A 17,239-nucleotide genomic window follows, 5' to 3' on the forward strand; every position below is an offset into this window, starting at 1 on the left:
AATACTTCTGTATCTTTTTCCTGATGGGAGTAGCTAGAAGATGCTGTGTGCCGGGTGGTAGGGTTCCTCCCTGATTTTATGAGCCCTCTTTAAACAACGATCCTGGTAAATCACATCGATGGTTGCAAACAGTCAGAGAAGCATCTGTCATTGGAAAGGGAAGCAATACCAGCGCAGTCCTCCTACACAATATTTTTGTGTGCATTGGCTGCGAACATGTTATTTCTGTTGCTGGGCAATAAAACCATTTTTTTGCTTTGTTTTCTTTGGGAAGCTGATGATTGCAGTTTGGAGAGAGGACAAGAGCCTCTGCGAGAGTGCGAATACGTGCAAGGAATCTCCGTGAGTGTCAATATTTGACAGCAACAAGAGTTGAAAAATAGTTCAAAGAAAATCTTGAATTTAACTCACACCTGTCACCCCTTTTCAGTGACCCTTAGGTTTTAGAGTCAATAAAGTGTAGGCTTGAAGCCGAATTACATTTATAAAGTAGATAACATAGCAAGAAATGTGTACACAAGCAGCTCCCAACATTACAATGACCAAATACAGTAATACCCCTTGGGATTTTGGTGGTGCCAGATTTTCCAGACTATGTTGGACATCTGAAATTTTGCTTCCTGAACACTTCTGGGTGTATTTTATGCATCTTGGGCTGGTGATCATGAAAATCACCCTTAATATTTTCCTACCACATATCTTTTTTTTAGATGTAGCCTATTTTTGTGACTTCCTGTTGTCTTACCCTTAGTTTAGCATTTCCCTTGATTTTTAAATTTCAATGTTATCTAAAATTGTATTTACGAAGCAGTAGAAACTGATTCTGGACATTTAAACACATGCTGCCCAATTACACACAAATGTATGTACGTTTTGAAGGGTGGGAGGAAACCAGAGCACCAGGATAGAACACATGCGAACACGGGAAGAACGTACAAACTCCTTACAGACAGTGCGGGATTCAAACCCAGGTTTCCGGCACTGTAACAGCACCATGCTAACCGCTATGCTAACCCTTGAGTTCCAGGTTTACATACTATTATCTTAAAACTTAAAGAATTATGATCACTATTCCCAAAATGCTCCACCACTTAAACCCAAAGCACTTGGCTGGGCTTATTAGCATTGCAAGGTTTCATATAGTCCTTTCCTTGGTTGGACTATCTACATTCTTGGATGCACCCAATAAATTCTGCCCTACCTAAGTCTCCAGCTCCAAGCAATTTCTGTTGATTTGGGGAAATTAAAGTCACCCATTATGACAATCCTGTTGATTTTTCATATCTTTCCATAATCGGCTGACATATCTATTCCTCCATCTCCCACTGGCCATTATGATACTATCTTCCTTATTTCTGGTTTCTACCCACATTTCCTCAGTGGACAAGCCCTACTATGTGTTCTTTCTGAGTGCAGCTGTAATATTCTCCCACATCAGTACCCTCATGTTCCCCCCTCCCACCACCTCCTTTCCATCACATCGAAACGCTGAAAAGTTGAGCTGCCAGTCGTTCCCCTCTCTGAGTGAAACGGTAATAAACCCATTAATATATATTTACCCCCTATGGACGCTGTGAGCCTGGTTGTGTTCCTCCACCATTTTTACTGACCCTCTCTGAACTAAGTCTTTGTAATGGCCACATAGTTACATGTACCAATCCAGGCTCTGTTCATCTGCCTTATCCATAATATTCCTGTATGTGACATAAACAATTCCTGACTATCATTCCCACTCTGCCCATTAATATAGCCCTGTCAGTGTCTATCAGACCTATTTGGCCAAACCCCTACCTTCAGTAAGCCTCCTTGCAAGGACATTAATGCCCATTCAGTTTTGGTTCAATGTATCCTACTTGCTGTTACCCGGAGGATTATCCAACAGGTCAGACAGGAAACTTCTCCAAACAAAGGATAATCCATGTGCTTGCTCCTACCAGGTTGGAAGTCACCTCACCTGCCAATCAAGGGTCAGCCCATCCACAGGAAAGTGCACACCTTGCTATTGGCCCTTTTGAATGTAAATGCTCCCTTAATCACCTTTCCTATTTTGGGCATCCGTGAGGCAGCCCCTCCAGCAGGCTGCTTCATAAAGTACAACACGTGGAGCAGCTGGTTCTCTTTTCTCTGAGGATTAAACCCTAGGTCCACTCTAGGTGGCAAGTCATAGGTAATGCTGGAAGACCATTAACATTATAAGGTGTGTGCCATTAAAGGGTTGGGAGCTATAGTTGTGCCTACCCATGAGACTGTTGTAAATTATTTTCATCTACTGTAGTGCCATGCCTAAGGGTGCTGTCTTTCCGTACTATTGTAGATTGCAGCATATATTGGTTGTTTAGTTATATCCGCTGCATGTGAACTGCATGTAAAATGCGTGCGCATGTATGTGACCGCGCCCCCCCTGTTGCAATTTCCCTTGTGCATTAACACAGATTCTTTTTTTTTGTATTCAATCTGCACGCAGACTCATTATTTCTCATACCCATTAAACTTGTTCCTCACAGCACTCTTGTATAAGTCTCACCTGCTCTTGGTAGAGAGCCCAATTATCCATATACCTCAAATTCTCCCTCCTGCATCAGCCCTTAGCCATACATTCTACTGTACTACCTTCCTATTTCTTGCCTCACTAGCACAATCCAGGGGGCGTAGTCCTGAGATTAAAACCCCCAGAGGTCCTGTTTTTACCTGTCTCCGAAAATTCTCTTTGCGGGACCTCAGTCCACTTTCTGCTTCTATCATTAGTAACAAATAGACAATGAGCTCTGGCTTTTCACCCTCCCTTTTAAAAATGTCCTGTGCCTGCTCCAAGTCATCCATGACCCTTGCACCAGGGAGTCAACGCACCATTCTAGAGATTCTCTCGGAATCACAGAAAGTCCTCTGTGCCCCTGACTAAGGAGCACTCTATCACTGGGAATAAAGAAGAAAGTCTTCAGATGTTGGGGTCTAGTGCTGGAGAAACTCAGCAAGTCACACAGCATCTGCAGGAATCAATAGGCCGCTGACAGTTTGGACCTGATCGTCCTGACAGAGGGCTCAGGCCTGAAACGTTGACTGCCTTTTACTTCCTATGGATGTGGCATGACCTGCGGAATTTCTCCAGTACATTTGTGCATTGCAGTGCTTTGATGATGGTTTGGCTGAACTTTGTCCAACCTTGGTGTGCAACAGTCATGGTGCCACTGATCTGGCTGCTGCTACCATTTCTCCTCTCCTCCTCAATAGTATCCAGAACAGTATACTTATTTCAGAGGTAAACAGCCATGGATGACTCCTGCACCACTGCCTGCCCCTCCATGTATCTATCGCCCTGAACATTTGGCGTGCCCCGCTCCTATCTATGAGACTTTCTGTCTCTTGTAGGCTCCTCAGTGAGTTCAAATGCAATCCAAAAGGAGCTGAATCTGGACACATCTCCAGCAGACACAGTTCTCAGAGACACTCGACTACTTCCAGATCTCCCACATTTCACATGAGTTTACCCCTCCACTGACAGCTGTCATTCACTAACAGACCCCAGGATATCTCAGGCAAAATCTACAGGGAACACTGCCGTCGGAGAGGGTCAAAGACCCTCACCACCCAGCACACTCTCTGTTCTCACTGATGCCATCAGGAAAGAGGTATAGATGCCACAAGGTTCAGGAACAGCTGCTACCCCTCCACCATCAGACTCCTCAATGACAAACTCAATCAGAGATTAATTTAAGAACTCTTACTTGTTCTCTCTGTATTGCACAGTCAGCATTCATTATCTTTATTTGTTTACGTTTTACACTGTGTTCAGTTTATTTCTTGCACTACCAATCAGTAGTAATTCTGCCCCACCTGCAGGAAAAAGAATCTCGGGCTCTGACAATAAATCTAAAATCTGAACTTGAAAATAGGAGAAAAAGAATCTTACTCTACCTTAACTCAGTGCTTCCCTGCCCTCCTCATTTTTCACCAAAGCTTCCATTTTGACCTCAAAGCAGCATTCTCCAGATGGATGCTTCACCAGATACCACCTCGCCTGTATTCTCTGCAAACTTGCAGTTGCTCATTTGCAAGGTACATTTTGAACTCCCACCACCCTTCCTACTCGTCTGTCAGAATGAAAACTAGGTACGCAGTGCAAATTTCTTATTTATATTATCCGTTTAAACTTTTTTCTGTCGGATGGACCCAGTTATTTTTAGAACATTATCTAATTTAAATTTAAACATTATCTATAACGCTGAAATTGCTCCAATTCTGTTATTATGCAGATGGTTATGACGACATCCATATCAACTTGAACTATTTAGGTATTGTTACAATTTTATCAGTTATCTTCAATGAAAATAACTTTATTTAAAAGTTTATTTTCAGTTTTCAAAGGATAACTGTGGTATCAAGGCTAAAGATACCAAAGAAGAGAGGAAATGAAAAGGATACGTTAGCTATTTCCCTTTCGAAAGGAAAGATTGTTTCATGTGTAAAACAAGGATGATTCCAACATATAAAGAATTGTCTTCGATCAAATTAGTCACTTCAGAAAAACGTCTCCTCATCTAATTTTTACATTTTAAAAAACAGACATGCGGCACGTTAAAAGGTAACAAGCCCTTCCAGCCCGCCTGTGGCATTCAATTACACCCAAATCGCTTATGTCTTGTCTATGGGGTTTGTGTGGCGAGTGGTTGGGATGTGTGTGTGTGTGTGGGGAGGGAGGGGGATGAAAATCTTACCTCCCCCCCCTTTTTCTGATTGGCAGCAAAAACTTCACCAATATTCCTCCACCCCATCAAGGCCACCAGCAGCTGTTCCAATCATGAGTAACTCGGCACATTCGTACCATGTGAGGTAGTAAAGTCATGTAATGTTTCCATCAGGATTCAATATGTGTTTGTGTCTGTTTGTATCCAAGTGATAAATCATGAGATATTCACTGATGTGGAAACCTACCAAGGCAAGGGACATTGCCAATTCTTGGCTGTCACAGCACCACCAAGGGTTTTGAAATGAAAACAAGGATGTTTTCAGAACTGTCTATCAGAATTCACAGATGTGCTGAGAAAGAAAGAACCAGGAACCAGCAAAGATTGCAGGGAATTTAAGGTATCTGATGTTTACAATGTCTTGGTGTCGATTCTATAAACCCTTATTTCAAGTATATTTTTTTCAGCACGTTTGTCTTTCCACAGACAAAAGGAACAACAGATGAGGTTAAAGGCTAAAGTCAGGACCAGGCCAGGAGGTGGGAGCATTGTAGGATGTTACCGATATATGAAGTTGAAGATATGATTGGTTGTTGATGTAGGCGAAGGTTTTGGCTGTCAACACCTACATTTTGATGTAAAACCTGGTAATTAAATTGATAACCGTGTCTTTTCTTTTGTACAGGGTTATCAATGCTCCATCAAAGCTGACTGTTAGCACAAGGGCAAATGATTGTTGAAGGGTTATATTGTTACTCACTGCATTTCAGCCACGAGCTTTGTCCAATACCCCACGAATGTCAATCCTGAGAAAGAAAGGATCATGTATGGAAACAAATGCATCCAACCTATATTTTGCTGAACGTTCAAAGCAAAAGTTTTCAATGTTTTGTTAAAACTTAATTTGTTATTTCTGGCTCTTTAGAACGATTTAATCTTTCTATAAATTAATATTTTCTTAAAATTATTTTTCTCTCTTCACCAGCTATGTCCATACAATTCTCTTCCACCTATGTTAACACAAGCATTTACCTGAATTATTCAAGATGTATTTGTCTCTGTGATGTTAGTAGATAATGATCATTAAAACTTTTGTAAAATGTTGACATTTGCGTCATCATCAAGAATTTTCAGGTTCACACTTCCTGTTGGCTGATTATTATTATTAAAATGTTTCAGTTGACTTAACATTGCATTGATGTTGCTTGACCCTTCAACGTTCTTAAAATGAGGAGCTTAGGTTAAGAATTTTGGTGATGGCATCAAAATTAGCAATGCGGCTGCTTGTGAGTGGGAGAAAGTTGTTGGCCACAGGATTATCAACAGAAAGGTTAGGTGAACACAAAATGGTATTCAGTCTGGGGAGGTCATGCATTTAGTGAGGGAAAGCAAAGAAAGACACAATAAATTATAAGGAGACCTGCGGGATGTTGCAGAGCATGTCCTCAGAGACCTGGACGTAACAGAACGACTGCGCGAGGCAGACTTGGAAATCACTTCCTTAATTTGTGCCAAACTCACGCTGCCAACAAAACCACCTGGATTTCACCGAAGAATTGTAGTTTGCAGGAGAGATTCTCTCGGCTGGGGCTGCGGCTGGAAATTTAAATTATGGAGCAGAAAATAATGAGAGGTGAGGTGGATCAATGGGAAAGGGTCATTTTCCTTGGCAGAGAAGTAATGGGACATAAGTTTAAACTAGAAGGAGAGTTTAGAGAAATAAAGATCATCCAGATTAACGGATTCAGACTTGCTGCCTGAGCACAAGCCCTAATCAAACAATATCTACCTAGATAAGCATTTGCCGAGGGCTTATGGCAGGAAAGCCACCAGCTCAGTTTTGGCTATTGTGGATAAAGCAAATGGCCTCCATTTCTGCCATACGTTTCTTTGATTCCTTGAACACAGATTGCTCTTTTCTAAGCAGTGCACCATTACAGATATCCTTGAGCACAGCAAATTTAATGGCGCCCTTTCTTATCGGCTACTTGCGAAGATGTGATTGCTTCACCTCAGCCTCGTCCATAATAGAAGGAGCTAAGTTCCAAAACTAAGTGGAGATTCAAACCTCATACAGTAGGTTCTTTTGCCATGGCTTTACTAAAAAGCATATCCATTTACAATGACTTTGAGTTCACAGGAACAACAGTGCTACATAACCCTGAAGAGCATTGAAGGAGCTTCTTAATGGAAGTATTTCTGGGCAATGAACAATGCTCCCTTGATCCATACTTTTTCACTAATGTAAACACCATTAAGTATAACAGCTGAAGTAAAGCTAATATTACTGCTCAAATCCATTTTTCACGATCTTTTGAACTAGTACAATGGAATCATTCTAAGGGAATTCAACCGTTTTCTTTTATACCACAATTACTGATGTGAAACTGCCATTATTCTTTGGATTGATAAATAACTTTCATTCTTGAACACTTATAGGATTCATTACTGCCAATCAGACCAACACACGTGCCGTTAATTGGATAAATGAGGAGTTTGTTTTCACTAGAGGTGTAAGAAAGTTGGAGCAGAATTATCGAAGCAGAGTGGCTTTGTACTTGGATTTTGTCGCAAGAAATCTGTGGATGATTTCAGTGAATATTTGTTCCAGATTTTGACATTTTTTAATGTGTCTGTGCTCCAGGCTGAGTGCCACTGAGGCCATAAGATCCTCCCAATATCTTTACAAGTCTCCTCTCCCTGATACAGGTACAGACAGACTGTTTCAAAGGACTAGGGTTCTCTAATCATCATTATGTTATCTTTTAGTCAAAGCCAATTAAGTCTTGGTTGATCTTTAACACTTGGATATAATTTTTATGTGATACTTAAATTTCATTAGATGTTTATTTCTTCTGAACAAAACGATGATAATTCTTGAAGATTTTATTATTATCTTCCTTCTTTATTAAACTATAAGAGAATAGTTAACCTAACACATGCAAAGCATCCCTTACCAATTGCAGATTTCTGCTTCATGGTTTCAACAGTACAGAATTTAAATCATACTGTGCATCCTATTAACATTGAATTTAATTTTTTTTAAATTAAATTTAGACAGGCACGGCAACAGGCCAGTTCGATCCACGAGTCCGTGCCGCCCAATGAATCTACTCCCCCAGTACGTTTCGAACAGTGGGAGGAAACCGGAGCCCCCGGGGAAAACCCATGCAGTCACAGAGAGGATATACAAACTCCTTACAGGCAGTGCAGGATTTGAACCCAAGTCCCAATACCCGGCGCTGTAAAGCCATTGCGCTAACCGCTATGCCCCCTATTCAATTGCATTGTTATTTTATTTTTCTGGTTAGACCTGAATAATCCACAACATTTCTAAGTATTCCCTCAGCCAATGCATTTTTCTGAAAATATTCTTCAGATAATCTTGGGCGATCCCAGAAGCAAAGAGTTAGTTTTATGACAAAGTAAAATGCATAATGCTGGAGAAACTCAGCAGGTCAAACAATGTAATTTATATAGTAAAAATACATAACCAACGTTTTGGGTTTGAGCTCTTCATCAGGGTATGAACGTGAACATATTTAAATATAAAAAGCTTTATGACATATATGTTTCACATATATCAACTGTGGGAGTGGTTGGGAGGGGTGGGGGGGGAGTGGAATAAAGCAGGGGAACAGACGATTCAAACTGGAAAAATTAGATAGAGAAACGATCCTTAAAAAATATTTTCTTAAAAACTGAGATCTGAGTGAAAAGGAAAAGCACAACGCTGGAGAAACTCAGCAGTTCAAACAGTGTACTTTCTATAATAAATATAAAGATACATAACCAATGTTTCGGGCTTGAGCCCTTCATTAAGGTAATGATGAAGGGCTCAAGCCCGAAACATTGGTTATAGATCTTTATCTTTGCTACATAAAGGACACTGATTGACCTGGTGAGTTTCTCCAGCGTTATGTTTTTACTTCAATCGCGGTGTCCGCAGACTTTCATGTTTTACTTCTGAGTGAAATGATCAAGGACACAGGTTCAGGACAGTAACATGATGAGGAAAATATGCCAGAGAATAAATATTAGTGAATACTCAGATCAAAAAGACCAACAGATTGCAAGGAGCAAGAATAGATGATGTATTAAAAAAGACGGGTGTCCTTTTCAATACCTTAAGATGCACGGTGTGTCAATGGGAGTTGTTCTGAATGCCCACTAAAGGAAGATTCATGAGCACATTAATCTGTGCCATTTAATGAGCCTTGAGATAAAAGAGAAATCTGGTGGATTGGCGTCAGCAGTGGAATCAGGTGCCTACGGCTGTGGGTCCATTGTGCCGGGGTCTTCAGAACGTGGAGACTCATCAGAGACACCAGTGGAGTGGTCTGGGTGCGAGCGCAGCGAAAGAACTGAGGCAGCAGGCTGTGAGCTCGTTTAGCACAAATAATTTACTTTGAAGTTCGCGCTGCAGCCTTTAAAGGCCATTCCGAACCCGCCCCTCGCATCCTGGACCTTAACATCATGCTGATACAAACGCGCACACGCTTTTCCGGTCTGCACCAGAAGAGAAGTACCCGCCATGCCATCTTTACCTCGGCTGCCCCGCTGACCACGCGTGACAAGTGGGGCCGGTTCGCCGCTGCAATTATCTATGCCACCACAACCTATAGAAAGGCCTCACAAGTCATAGCAGGCTTTGAACTTGATTTTCATACCCATTTATTTGGGTGGTTAGGATCGGGTTAGAGAGATATGGGCCAAACGCAGGCCGGTGGGTCTTGTGAGGGATATTTTGGTTGGCATGGGAAAGGTGGGCCAAAGGGCCTGTCTCCATGCTGTTTGATTCTGATTCCTTGAGGATCAGCTATGATCTTATTAAATGACAGAGCAGGCCAGATGTCCTAATTCTGATTTCTTATTCAGTGCATCTAAAGTATGGAGGATCAAATGTCAAACTGTGCCCAATTAACAATAAGTCCTTGATTTTTGTTGAAGTTTTATTATTTATTAAAATTGGATTAATTTGTGTGCAAAATCTTGCCACTAGAGTGATAGAGTCATAGCAATGAACAGGAAAGAAAGAGGAACACTGGGCCACCTCAAGGCAGCGTGCTCAGCCCACTCCTCTTCATGCTACTGACCCACGATGGCCAGATCCCGCTCCAACAGTGGCACCAAATTTGCAGATGAACCCACAGTCGTCGGCCTCATCAGCAACAACGATGAGTCGCACTATAGGGAAGAGGCGGGAAATCTCCTGATAGGGTGTGAGAGTCACAAAGTGAGTCTCAATGATCAAGACGAAGGAGGTGATCGTAGACCTCAGGAGGACCAGGAATGACCACCCTCCACTACACATCAACAACTTTGTAGTGGAGAGAGTAGAGAACAGAGTCCACTTAATTAGTGACCTATCATGGATGCACAACATCTCCTCACTTGTCAAGAAGGTGTAACAGTGACTGCACTTCCTGAGAAGACTGAAGCGGGCAAGGCTACCGGCCACCATCATGTCAATCTTCTACAGGAGCTGTATTGAGAGTGTTCTGGCCAGCTTTTTCACAGTGTGGTACAGTTGCTGCCAAGAAATGGATCGAAGGACAATCCACAGGGCCATAAGAGTGGCAAAGAGGATCAATGGAGTCTCCCTCCCCCCCCCTCCCCCCACCACATCGACGTGATCTATCGGGATTGATGTCTGAAGAAGATGCGCAAAATCATTGAGGACCCCTTCCACCCTGCACACAGCATTTTCCAGCTGCTTCCATCGGGGAAGAGATAGAGGAGTATTAGAGCCAGCACCACCAGGCTGAGGAACAGCTTCTTCCCACGGGCAGTGAGAACGCTGAACGGCCAAAGGGACTGCTCGTACTCACCATCCGTGACTCTCATATTCACGAAACAATGTTTATTATTTATTTGTACATATGAAAACTTCTCCTGCATATGTATCACTTGTCTGTATGTATGTTATGACTGGCTGTGTGCCTGCTTGTTTTGCACCGAGGACCAGAGAACGGTGTTTCGTCAGGTTGTACTTGTACAGTCGGATGACAGTAAATTTGATGACTTCCATCCCACTGGACCTTGAGGACTGTGATGCCAAAGTCTGTTCATTCTGTCACATTCTATCCTTCATACCTGTCCAAAAGTTGTAATTTAAATTTTGTAATTGCACCCGCAAATCTACAGAATCTCCTTTTCAAATGTGGAGGAAGTAATGCTTGGAATCTTTCAATACAATAAATATGAGTTGTGAATGATTTGTTTCCAACTTAGTGACACCAGGAAGAAATTGAAATCGTGGATATTTACAAATAGGGTTGTAAACTTAAGCCATTTGATAGCAGGAGGCATAGTATCATCCAGTATGTAGTGACTTCCAGAGTCGCTGGAGAGTCGCTGTTCCTAGCAAAGTATTGAGATCTATCAAATTGTTATAACTGTGGTAAATTCGAAGCCCATATGAAACTTATGCTGCTGGGTTGTAAACCATATCACTTACACGAAATCGATTGCAATGCACCCCTCTTATAATTGTTCTGGTATCAGCGCTCTGTCAAAATAGTTCAGTGATTTTTCTCTCTCAATGAGACTGCAAATGGATCCAGTTTCAAAACTGCCAAGAACTGTCAAATGCATTGAGTGAAACAAACCAAAGCAGAAACAAAAAGATGAAAAAGGGCAAGTATTTTCTACAAAAATAAAGGTGGGGTACCAGTTACATCCAGTCTTTTCAAAGCCTCATTGAAACATCCTTCATTGGAGCCTCGCAGACAATACATGGAATGACAGGAATGTAGCTTCATTCAGATGGTTGGTGACATTAATTGCAGTTAACACTGTTGGAATCTGCAGCAATATTCATTTAAAAGTCAACAGAAGAGAATATATTTTAATTGAAAGCTATGGTACAATTTGCATGCAAGTCAAGTCAAATAGCTCTGTCTTGGTGAGAAATTTGTATGCCAGTTTGTAGCTTTATGTGAAAGAACAAAAAGAATTAACATGTGAGGATCTGAGTTTGTACATTTGGTCTCTGGATTTGGTCTTCCCATTATATATATAGACAAAGGTAAAGAAAAATACACCAGAGTACAGGCCATGACATTGTGTAAACCTACTCCATGACAATCTAATCCTTCCCTATCTCGCACTCATAACCCTCTATTTTTATTGCATCCATGTACATATCTGAGAGTCTTTACATACCTAAATGTCTCTACTGGCAATGCAGTCCAGGCACCCACCACTCTGCATTAAAAAAAACTCAATCTTCCTTTTGTCTCCCTTAAACTTTCCTCCAGTCACCTTAAACAGGTAAGCAGCTGTCCTCTAGTATTTGCTATTGTTGCTGCAGGAATGAGGTGTAGTATGTCCACCTCATCTATGCCTCTCATCCTCCGTCACTCCCAAGCTCTCTCACCCTTGGTTTATAAGTCATGTTCTACAATCCAGCCAACATCTTGTTAAATGCCTTCCTCACCCACTCTAAAGCTTCTACGTTCTTCCTAAAATGAGGAACATCTCCCAAGCATAGTTTTTGATGTAATCTCAACTGGAGCAAACTGCTGTCAGGAGTTGGACACACATACGCAACATATTATGCCAACGAAGCAAAACCAAAATACTGCAGCTAAAATAAATGGAAAACATTTACTTGGCGGGGAACCAGGATTTGGATAAAGGATAACACCAGTTCAATAACTTTTCATCAGACCAACTTTGTCAATAAATGTGGTCTTGGATTTGGGTTTAATGGTGATATTTCAAATGCTGTCACTGGAATATTCTGAAAGCACCAATACCTGCTTCCACATATTCTATCAGACGCAGGTTTGGAGAAAATGATAGGGACCAGCCCATCAAAACCCAAAGTATTGGCCACTAAATCAATGTGTTTGTATAAGGTATTGGAGTTAAGAGCAGGACGTGCGTTCCGCTCGAGCCTGCTCCAACATACAGTGAGATCTCGTCTGAATTTCTGCATTGCCTCCATTTTCCCCTATTCCCATCGTGTTGTTTTCACAGAATTGTAATTAGTTGTAATTAATTTTCACGACACATGTTCATGACCTTAAGCCCTGATTCTGATTCAATACGAAATCTGCAGCACTAAACATAATTCCTAAAAATAGATATCTTAAATTTCCAAAAAGCATGATGTCACTCTAATCTTGAGATAAGAGAGTGATTATTATAGATTAAGAGCGTGGGGCAATTTCAACAGATTGTTTTGCTTTTATAAAATTCAAACATGTGATAATCCCTATCTTGAACTGGCAAGCATGCTATTTAGAATTGGAAATCTCCAGTCCTCTTGCTTAAGATGCAAAATCCCAAGAAGAAATCTTTCAATACAACGTCTAATTTCTACATCCAGTCGTGAACGCAAAGGTATTGAATGTGCCTCAGTGGTTATAAATATTTTGTTTATTCTACATAACCTGAGTTTCTTACTAGATTTGCCTATATTTCAGATAGGACAAGAATGGTTTGTGTTTACCACATGGTGCATATGCATGTAATAGTCGATACCAAGTAAAAGACGACCCCCTATTTTGGACCCCAAAGTCTGGTATTTTCTATGTATTGTGTGTAAAAGTCAAACCCCCCCCCCCCCTATTTTTGCACCCTCCACCACCCCCACCGGCTGCCAACCCACCAGAGCTCCCAATTCCCTGACCGCAGGCCCTCACCTCGGCCGCCCACCCATCTGAGCTCCCGACGCCCTGGACTTAGCACTCGGTCTCGGTCGCACGCCTGCCCATCAGAGCTCCTGACGCCTCCAACGACACAGGCACTTATCACGGTCAAAAGCAGTATGCATGTAATAGTCAATCCCCTAAATTTAACCCTAAAATCAGTCCTTCAAATTCGACTGTTACATGCGTATACACGGTATATGATGTCATTCATAATATTGTGCAGGAATAGCTTTGTTCCACAGAAATGGTTAAATGCTTCCAAAGAAATCTAACTGCTCACGTTTGCTTCTTGTATCATTTGGTGCAGGAGTTGTTCAGGATGATGGTGAGAGAGATTTTAAAAATAATATTTCCTCTGTTGGGTGGAATATAAGATGCAGCTGTGTGTAACTTGGCATGCACAGCTAGTAAAGTGTCCTGTGGAAAAGAAAATATTCATTTAAAGAGGAATTTACAGCCGGGCGCTCAATTAATAGAAAGGGAAGCCAGATGTTTATCATGGTTTAATTAAAGTGGAATTTACAGATTTCGTTTCTTAAATAAAACTTTGACGATAAGTAGGTACAATCTTCCAATCTTGTTAGAAAGTTTCAGTGAGGGAAACAAAATGCTCGTATGTCTGCTTTAACTAAATGGAGTAAATAATAATTTTGTAACTATTATTAAATAAAGATAATTATAACAGGAAATGGGCACCTGTTAATTACCAGATTTCAAGTAGTGACAAAATTGCTTGTGTAGTCAGGAAGCAGCTGTCTTCTATCTTGCAAAGCGATTTCATTTTACTATACGCTATAATGTTGCACAGGGATTAAATTGCAACTACAAAAAGCAATACGTCACACAGGAGTTAAACCATAAAAATGAGAACATTATGAACTAAAATTTAATTAAACATTTTTTCAGGCCTGTCGTTATATCTGTGTACAATAAGGCATTCAAATATCATTAGCCCATGCAGACATTTCTGCTGAAAAAATGTTCGTAGGTAAATAAATAGAAGCTGATATTTTGGTTTAGGACATACGTGCATACAGACATTTGGCACGGTAACAGGCCATTTCAGCCCATGAGCCCATGCCGCCTAATTACATCCAATTAACCTACACCCCCTGTAAGTTTGTGAACGGTAGGAGGAAACCGGAGCCCCCAGAGAAAACCCACATAGACAAGGGAATAATGTACAAACTCCTTACAGACAGCGCGGGATTTGAACCCCAGTCCCCATCACTGGCGCTGTAACAGCGTTGCTAACCACTTCGCCAACCAGGAGTGCAAATTAGCACGAATTTGCCCAGGATGGAAACAAACCTGAGAATTCTGTCAGAAGTCGTTTTGTTTTTGATGGAAAGGAATGTGTGCAATTAACTCCAATGTTCATATTATCTGAAAGTTTGTTTAAGGATTACTTAGTGGACATCCATTCGCTTCCCTATTCTAAGTGGGAAACAAATCTAAAAGCCCTGAGACCTTGAAATTGCACTAAATGTTTGTTGTTTGAATGTTTTCTGGGATCAGAAAAAAACTGGAATCTAACTGACAGTCAGTGATATTTGATGTTTATGGCCCTAAAAAGAACTTTTAACTTATGACTTGATGACAAAGGTGAGTTAAATTCTTCAGTTGTGGAATGAAATGAAAATGAAATGAAATGTGAAATGAAAGGAATCATATTTTTCTTCCACAAATAACCACATTTTCCAGTTGAAAAAACCTACAATTGTCAAGACAACCTGCAGCGTACAAGAATATTGAAGCATTTGAACTTGAACCAGATGGCAAGAAAACGATGTGAAACATGAAAGTCTGCGGGCGGTGTGATTGCAGTAAAATCACAAAATTGCTGGAGGAGCTCAGCAGGTTTCGCAGTGTCCATAGGAGGTAAAGATATTTAACCAATGTTTCTTTGTTAACCAAAAGTAAACTTAATTCTCAAAAAATTATTTACATGAAGGAAACCATTCAAAGTCTCTTCCCACCCTTAATTTTTTTGTATCCATACATTTCCATCACTATACATTGTTACATTCATTTCTATTTACACCCTCGCTTCTGTGGAACTTTGTTGTAACCCCCCCCGCCCCCCCCCCCCGCCACTCCGTTGTTTGAGGGCCTTCCCCTCAGTCTCAGCCCCCAATGCCTGGTAATGGAAGGATTTTAGCCTGTGGTTCTTCCCCAGAGCAGGCTGCATCAGTGCTCCCTTCAGCATGCATTCCTGCACCAAAGTCTCCGTGTGGCGAAAGTTCAACAGATTGCGGGCAGACAAAAGGGCGTCTTTTGTGATCTTCCAGCAGCTCTGGATGTCTGACTGTGTACCTCCTCGGGTAGAACCCGTAAATCAGAGAGTCATCTGTCACGCTGATGCTGGGGATGAACTGTGGCAAGTACCCTTGCATCCTTCTCCACACACTCTTAGCGAATCTGCATTCTGTACAGAGGTGGCCGACTGTCTCCACTCTGCCGTAGTCATCTCGGGGACAATGAGTATGGTGGGTGATGTTCCAATTGTACATGAAGGATCTGACTGGGAGGGCTTCCCTCACCGCCAACCAAGCCAAGTCCTGGGGCTTGTTTGTGATTTCGGGCATTCTGCCAGTTAACCTAGACTCTTTGCTCAAGGAACCACCCTCTTGTTCCATCAAGTCCTTGTTTCTCAGTGTCACTAAGATGTTCTATGCTGACCACAGCCCGATGGTCAAATGTGATTGACTGGAAAAATGTTTCCAGGAAGGATGGGTGATGTGGCAAAGTTCACCTGACTGGGACATTGCATATCAATGGGGCCAAGGCCATCCTACACAACACCTGAAACAGGTAGAACTTCAGCAAGTAGCGGCACTTGTTACTCTCAAACTTTAGTTCCATGCACAGCCTGAAGCAGCCACCCGCAAAGATGGACATCAGGATGAGGACTACTTTGGCTACCTTGTCCCCATTGTCTGGTGATTTGTACATGGCAACCCTTCAAATCCTTTCCATCTTGGATCTCCATATGATCTGGAAAACTGCTCTGATGACCACCAGGGCTGAGGTGCAAAGGACGGGCTACACTTGCTCCACATGCAGGAGTACTGAGAGCACCTCACACCTGATGACCAGATTCTTCCCTATTATTGAAAGGGAAAGCCACTCCACAGACCTCATTTCTGTTGGATCTTTGCAATCCGCTCTGACCAATTTTTCTTGCACGCCTCAGCCCCTCTAAATCAAATCCCCAACACCTTCAGGTAGTCAGATCTGACTGTGAAGGGGGATATGACTAGTCAGACTGCACTCAATGCAGACTCAAATTAGCCACAGGTGCTGATCAATCTGTGGACCAATTGTGTATCCAAACAGAAGATGACGACATCATCCTTGTATATGGAAGCTTTCACCTGAGTGCCTTCACTGCCTGGAAACATCATTGTTCTTATGCCTTGACCTTCCTGATGGATTCAGAAAAGGGCTCCATGCAGCACACAAATAAAATTGGACAGAGCAGGCATCCCTGCTCTGTCCAGTTGTTCCAGGCTGGTTTACTGGCCCCATGACTAAGTCCATTCCTCCCTTGCTGCACTTGGCCCACAATGTCCTTCTGCTTGAGTTCCACCTTTGCTTGCTTAGTTGCACCTGATGGAATCCATTTCCTTCCAGTACCCAGGATGATGGCACCTTGAGCTACAAATGGATCACTCGCCTCTCTTTCTACCATCTCCAGTCTTACTTTGGCGCACTTATACTCCTCTGAAAGACTGGAAATGGGTAGCTCTCGGACTCCTTTGCCATAGAGCCCTGTCCTGCTGAGGCACCTTGGAAGACCAAGCCACTTCCTTATGTACAAATTGATCAGCTTTTCCACACTCGAGACTGGAACTTCATTCAGGGCTAGTGGCCACATGAGGCGTGGAAACA

At 41.9% G+C, this 17,239-nt stretch overlaps 1 long non-coding RNA gene across 1 annotated transcript in view; it reads left to right on the plus strand.

Annotated features, from left to right (window-relative positions):
- The first annotated feature begins 4,511 nt into the window (after positions 1–4,511).
- LOC138747795 (uncharacterized) overlaps positions 4,512–17,239 on the plus strand; it is a 128,066-nt gene continuing 115,338 nt past the window's right edge. The window contains exons 1-2 of the long non-coding RNA XR_011347661.1: positions 4,512–4,579; positions 4,892–5,082. This is a non-coding gene — a long non-coding RNA (uncharacterized lncRNA). The remainder of the gene's footprint in view (positions 4,580–4,891; positions 5,083–17,239) is intronic.

The sequence above is a fragment of the Narcine bancroftii genome, chromosome 12, assembly GCF_036971445.1.
Source record: "Narcine bancroftii isolate sNarBan1 chromosome 12, sNarBan1.hap1, whole genome shotgun sequence".
Lineage (NCBI taxonomy): Eukaryota > Metazoa > Chordata > Chondrichthyes > Torpediniformes > Narcinidae > Narcine > Narcine bancroftii.